The sequence below is a fragment of the Fukomys damarensis genome, unplaced genomic scaffold (genome assembly GCF_012274545.1).
Source record: "Fukomys damarensis isolate Sample0158 unplaced genomic scaffold, DMR_v1.0_HiC HiC_scaffold_19, whole genome shotgun sequence".
NCBI lineage: Eukaryota > Metazoa > Chordata > Mammalia > Rodentia > Bathyergidae > Fukomys > Fukomys damarensis.
The window spans coordinates 48,954,107-48,960,169 of record NW_022900931.1 but is presented as its reverse complement, the minus strand read 5'-3'; the positions used below and the strand labels follow the sequence as shown (position 1 = coordinate 48,960,169).

Sequence of the window (6,063 nt, the reverse complement as noted above, 5' to 3'; positions counted from 1 at the left end):
AAAGACAGTAAAGTGACCAGTGCTGCTTGGAGAAGGCTGGTGCACCTCAAGTGCTCCAAAGTCATGGGCATCAGCTATTCTCATGCAACTGTAACAAAGTTCTCTGGATGCTACAGGGAGAAACGTTTAAAAGGAAGAGGTACTGATTTTTTTTTTTAATTACAAAAAGGGAATGACATAAAAGAATTTAAAAATAGAAAATTAAATTTGACTTTTAAGTTTTTGGGTGTGTGTGACTTCACTGAGAGTTCTTTCACAAATGAATGAAAATAATGAGCGAGCGGCCAGAAAATAGCAACCGCTTGTGTAGACTGTGGTTAGCAGAAATTTAGCTGTCAAAGGAAGAATAGAGGTGGGTCAACACATTTTGAAAGGCTGGAGAAGAGGCAGGAAAAGAAGTTATTTTTTAAATGAAGGTGAATGATATGTGTGTGCGCACCTGCATGTGTGAGAGAGTGTGTGTCGGTGTCTCTGTGTATATGAGGTTGAAGGCCAAGAGTTATAAAAAATTACAAAAAGGATGAAGTTAAGGGAAAATCAGATCAAGATTCTGAAGGCATCAAAAAGGATGTGCTCGGGAGAAAAACTGAAAATAACCTTAGGGAAGAAGAGAAATAGCTCGTAAGGCAGAAGAGATAGGAATAAAGGAAAAGTAATAATACAGCAAGAGCAATTTGCACAGAGTTTTTGTGGTACTGAGGATTTAACCCAGAGCCTTCATACTAAGCGACATCCAAGCCCTGTTTTTATTTTTTTATTCTGAGTCAGGGTCCCACTAGATTGTTAAAGTTACCCAGACCAATTAACAGGGTGATTGTTCCTTTAGCCTCTCGGAGTGCTGGGATTACAGGCTTGGACCACATCTGGCTAGGAATTGTTTTTTGTTGCTTTGCTTTGTTTCTTTGTTTTGTGTTTTGTTTTATTTTTCTAAAACTGAGAGGCACTAAGCTCTGTAAGAAGGTATGATTTCTCCAAGTGGGCTCTAAGTCAAGTCAAGTGTGATTATTGATTTCCTTCCTTAAATCAGCGGACAGCTCTTTGTGTACAGGGAAAATCTGAAGGAATGAAGAAAGTCAAGAGCAACCATTTAGGCTCAGACTCCAGAAATAAAATAGCTCAGAAGAAGGCAAAGCAACCAAATTGATAGTTCTTTTGCAAATAGGAAGGGGACCAAAAGATAGAAGGGAAGTGGAAGTAAAAAAAAATTAAGATGCGTTCCATACACGTGCTAAGTACTGCGAGCAGGTACTTCTAAAAACTTTGTAAAAGGAAGCAAATTGAGACCGCTCTTGTCTCGCCCGACTTCCGGATCAGGACGCTGTTCCGCACACAGGTTTGAACTTGACAGACACCCTCCTCCTGCCCCACTCTGTGTTTTGCTTCATTTTGTTTCCAACATTTTTATTATGAAAACTTTCAAATTCAAATTTGAAGAAATAAAGTCATGTACACTCACATAGTCATCATTTAGGTTCAAGAAACGCTAACACTTTGCATTGCTTACAAACGTTATGTGTACTCTGTGTTTGTGTTTCTGCACAAGCGTATGGCTGAACCATTTGAAACTGGGTCAGAGATCATGATATTTAGCACTGTATGTGTCAGGATGTAATTCCTAAATTAAGAATCTCCTATATGGCTTTAATACCTTTATCATACCCAGAAATATAAAAAATACCTTGAAGTCATCCCACACCTCGCCATATTCAAATTTCCCAAGTTTGGGACAAACTATTTTCTAGTAAGCTTTTACAGACTAGGATGCAATCCAGGACCATGCACAGCATCTAACTGTTCTTGCGTCTTTTGTTAGCTTTAAACCGGAACTGAACAAACCACTTACTGATTTTTTTTTTTTTATCCCCACGACCAAGACTTTACAAAGAGGCTTGGACAGCAGCCTTGCACAATGACCACTTTCCTGGACGCTTGTGCTGGCACTGTTTAATGAGTGCCCGTGACTCCTATTAGGCTCTGAACTGGGGTCTCGACTAAGCACAGATGAAGCATCTTCAAGAAGGCCCTTCAAAGGCGTCACAGATCACAGAGTCTTTAGGCAGCAGAACATCAGCGGGCACACAGGGCCGGGCCGCCTGCTGTCAGGGAAGCACAGTCCCAGGATGACAGCTCTCGCCACTTCAAAGGACGTGTTACCTAGGCAAAGAGCAAACAGTCTCCAAGGTGACACTCGGGCCTCATCCAAATATTCTGTTTCATGGCATCTTCCCACCTAATGATTTCAAAACTCATCCCTAATTCTCCCTGCCATCAGTTGTTTCAGGATGATAAAAAGCAATTTCTACTGGGATCGTTCCTTCTCCATTTATGGGCTCGTAATCTTCGGCAGTACTTACAACATTTCCGTCTTTACAAGACAAGGTATAGGACTCATAAATGTCTTGGGAGATGGAAATGCTAATTGCCCTTATTTAATCATTGCACAATTATATACATGTGACAGATTATCACGCTGTACTCCATCAATATGTACAAATATCGTGAGTCACATTTTTTAAATGGGCAAATAAAGACGGTGTGGTAGTCACTGGGACTGTTCATCAACACATTGTCTTACATTTCTGTGTTCATCACCCACGACAGGTTTATTAGTCAGCTTTTGTTTCAGTAACAAGCCGTCCAAATGTTAGTGGCTTAGATTGGCAACTATTTCTTGCTCATAGGCCCCTGGTTTCCCTGGCCCAGCTGTGGCTCTGCTTCAGGAACCACCTGGCAAACCAGAAGCCCGCAGAAGAGGCAATGGCACCCACGCTCTGCTCTTCTACTGGAACAGTGTGAGTGCGGAAGAGGCAGTGAAAGCAAGAAATGCCTCTTTTTTGCTTTCTTTGTTTCAAGTACTGGGGAATGAACCTGGAACCTAGGGCCATCCCACCGAATCACATCCCCATTTTTATTTTTTGGTTTATTGTTTGAGTTTGCTTGTTTGTTTTTGTTTTTTTCAGATGAGGTCTCACTGAAATGCTAAGTTGTCCAGATTGACCTCAAATGTGTGATCCTCCTGCCTCAGCTTCCCAGTGCTAGGATTATAGGCATGTATTACCCCAACTGGCTGAGAAGTGTCTCTTAAAACTTTTTCTTGGAGCCAGCATTCTGCCGCATCCATTCGCGCTGGGTCAAACACAGCATCTCACAAAAGCACTAGAACATGTGTCCTGGGCTCCTGAGGAGGAGGAAGGAAGAAAATTACTTCCTAAATGTGTTGCATGACTATACACAGCATTTGGGCCCACAAAAACTGAACAGGCATGTGCTATGTTGCCTAGCACTTTCCCTCCCGCTGTCATGGTGACCAGCAGCCTTCTAAATTATCCTGTCACTTTGCAACCCTAAGTGAGGAAGATGTGCCTCACAATATCTGCCAACCATAAGACAAAGAACAAAAGCGAAAAGTAAACTTTCTAGCTTTAAGATGTTGAGGCTGTTTATCAGTGCGGCATGACTTATTCATCCCAGCAAACACAAACGGGAAAGCTTAACATTTTCTTTTCATCACTAATTCTAAGAGTAGGGAGTCAGTGTATTAATAACCTCTATCATGGCAAATAAGCTTATATATATATATTTACTCCTTCTCTTTCATCCTTTTCTTTTTATTCTATCTGTTTGAGTGTCTTTAAGGCCTCAGGCATTTTTATTGATATAATCAATCACAAAACATTCTTTTCACTGTACATATTGTCCCACATCTGGCCAGAGAGAGTCCCCCTAAAGTTGGATACTTTTTGACAAGACCCCAATTAGTCTCTAGCATTCCCTTTATACAATTTTCTGATAAAAGCTAGGAGTGGTGGAAGCCAGCTGCAATCCCAGCACTCTTTCAAAGTTGAGGGAGAAGACTGTCAATTCAAGACCAGTCTGAGCCACTTAGTGACTTAGGGAGAGCCTGTCCCAAAATAAAAGAAAAACATTTTTATAGGGTGAGAACATAGCTCAGTGTGAAGGCCTTGAGTTCAATCCTCAGTTCCACACAGCAGCCCTGGCTCCATATAGGAAGAAAACAATGCCTGCATGTGTTGTGTGCTCAGTGCTACGGGATGCAATGATTTCTGAGCTTTTACACTGGACAGAGCATGCATTTTCACATTCCCTCTCTTCTTTTTCTTTCTCTCTTCCCACCCCACCCCACATCCTGGTTTCCTTATCCCTCTTTCTCTCTCCACACACATACACAGATAGCAAATTATACATAGAAAAATCAAAGCTATATCACAATACATGATTTATGTAGGTCCTGCATAGATTATATTATATAAAATGTATGTTCTTGTTGAGATTCCTAACTCAGATTTGATAATGATAGGGATTTCCCCTTCTTAATTTCTTTGTTTGGATATACTTTTTCCCTTTTGTTATAGGTTGAAAACCTTGGATATTAATATTAACCTCATGTTTGCTTTATTGTACAATATAGGTAAAATACTGTCAAAATTACAATAGCAACAATAAAACTGCAAAGTAAAGTTTAAGATTCCCTATAATTCTTTTTGTTCTTCAAAATATGCTGTCAAAAGCTGTTGAATAAGTGTCTGTGTACAAAAGACATTTGGTACAATTCCAAGTTTACTGTGTGGTTATATGTTATCTATGAGATATGCAACTCAGTGAGTTTTTACAGCTTTTAGTGGAAAGGCAAGATATGTGCAATTTGTCTTGTTAGGATCCTAGAGACAGTTTGAGCTCTGGCCCTATTTTGATCACTTAAATCATTATCACAGCTATTGTTCTGTGTTTTGCTCCAGTGAAAACCATTAAGCATTTTGGTATATCTACATTAATTTGAAGGAAAAAAAATACCCTTCTTCACTACAACTCTTGAAAGAGATCTAGAACATTGTATGAGCATCTGTAAAACTGCCGCAGTGGTAGACATGACCTCAGAAATGGCAGAATTCAAGGAGAGAAAGTGAAGGGAAAGAGCTACAGCTTAAACTGTGCCCCTGGGGAGGGAAAGGACCCATTAAGGGACATGAAAATGCTCAAAAAAGATGAAGGGGCCAAGTCAGGATCTTATAATGCCTCAGGTTATGAGTACTTGTTCCCAATGTATGGCACTCCAATTGGAGGAAATAACCTGGCCTCACAGAAGAAAAAACACTACCAACAACAGATCCAGCAGTTCCTGTCCTAACTAGTTACTTCTACTAGTTCCTTTAATCCCTCTGACAAATCAGTGCTGCCTATGCTTATTCTTGTTTTATCAGTAAAGAAATGGAGGCAGACAGGAGATTTATGACTTACCTGAAGTCTTACAGACAGTGTCAGAGGTAGGATTCAAACCAAGAGATTTTCAGCCAGCATCCAGCACTTCACAGGAATCTCTTCATTTGGCTGTAGAAAGCTAAAGGATTATTCAAGACAAGCAAGATTCTGTATCACCTATATCTTAGTTATTTTTCTCATTGCTGACACAAAATACTTCACATCTACAAGTTAAAGCAGGAAAATTTTATTTCAGGTCATAGTTTGTAGAGGTTTCAGTCCATAATCAGCTGGTTTCGAGGCAGGGTAGCATGGCTGAGGAGAAACAGTCCATAACAGAGCAGACAGGAGGCAGAAAAGAAGTGAGCCTCACTTCTGCTTTGTTTTATTCCAACCAGACTACAAGCCTACTGGTTAATGCCATCCACACCCGGGGCAGGCCTTCTCGTTATCCACACCCAGAACTATGCTAAATCAATTAGCGGACCAATCCATTACAACACACCATTAGTCCTAGTATCATACACCCATGACCCACCAACCTTTCAAAGCCCTACCTGTGAGCATATGAGGCATTGGGAGACATCTGAGTACAAGCCATAACAACCTATAATAAACTGGTGATAACAACTAGCAAAAGAGTCCTCAAACTATCCTTTCAGATCCAGGTAAATCACTTTATCCCTAAGTGTGGAGTAATTTTCTTGAATAAAAATACTGTCTTGCCCAATACTGCTACTCAGATAACACAGGGTGGCAGCCATGTAATGAACAAGCATCACCTGATCACACTGTGAATGTATCTATGAACAAAATCCACATGGATGGGAAAATGAGATCTCAGAG

At 40.4% G+C, this 6,063-nt stretch overlaps 1 long non-coding RNA gene across 1 annotated transcript; it reads right to left on the bottom strand.

Annotated features, from left to right (window-relative positions):
- Window positions 1–1,852: 1,852 nt before the first annotated feature.
- On the bottom strand, window positions 1,853–5,332 carry LOC117286926. Its single transcript, XR_004518074.1, has 3 exons — window positions 5,257–5,332; window positions 3,059–3,178; window positions 1,853–2,154 (listed from the first exon to the last, which is right to left on the bottom strand). It is a non-coding gene; the product is annotated as an uncharacterized LOC117286926 (long non-coding RNA).
- Window positions 5,333–6,063: the final 731 nt, after the last annotated feature.